The sequence below is a fragment of the Chrysochloris asiatica genome, unplaced genomic scaffold, assembly GCF_000296735.1.
Source record: "Chrysochloris asiatica unplaced genomic scaffold, ChrAsi1.0 scaffold00359, whole genome shotgun sequence".
Classification (NCBI taxonomy): Eukaryota; Metazoa; Chordata; class Mammalia; order Afrosoricida; family Chrysochloridae; genus Chrysochloris; species Chrysochloris asiatica.
Window position 1 is genome coordinate 2,055,687 of NW_006408877.1, and position 558 is coordinate 2,056,244.

Below are 558 nucleotides of genomic sequence, written 5' to 3' on the forward strand. Positions count from 1 at the left end.
TCATACAGAGAGAGCTGGCTACATGGCTGATGATTTCCACATGTCCATATACAGAGAGCTAAATACATGGCAGACAAGTCCAATAACTTCGTATACAGAGAGTTACCTACACGGCAGATCGGTCCTACGTATCCATGCACAGAGAGCTAGCTACTTGGCAGACGAGTCCAAAAAGTCCCATACAGAGAGCTAACTACATGGCAGAGTAGTGCATCATTTCCATAAACAGGGTTCCAGCTACATGTAAGATAAGTCCAACATGTCCATATACTAAGAACTAACTACATGCAGAGTAGTCCAACTTGTCAATATACAGAGTACTAGTTACATGGCAAAGATGTAGTCTATTTGACTTCTATGTGTTCCATCTGCTGAGGTCCATGTGTATAGTCGTCTCTTATGCTGTCTAAAGAAGCAGAAAGAGAAGATAGAAAAGCTCCATATTATCAGTGAAAACAAGGCCAGGGGCAGACTGTGGAACAGTCCATCAATTACTGATATGCAAATTCAAATTAAAGCTGAAGAAAATGAAAACAAATCTATGAGAGCCAAAATATG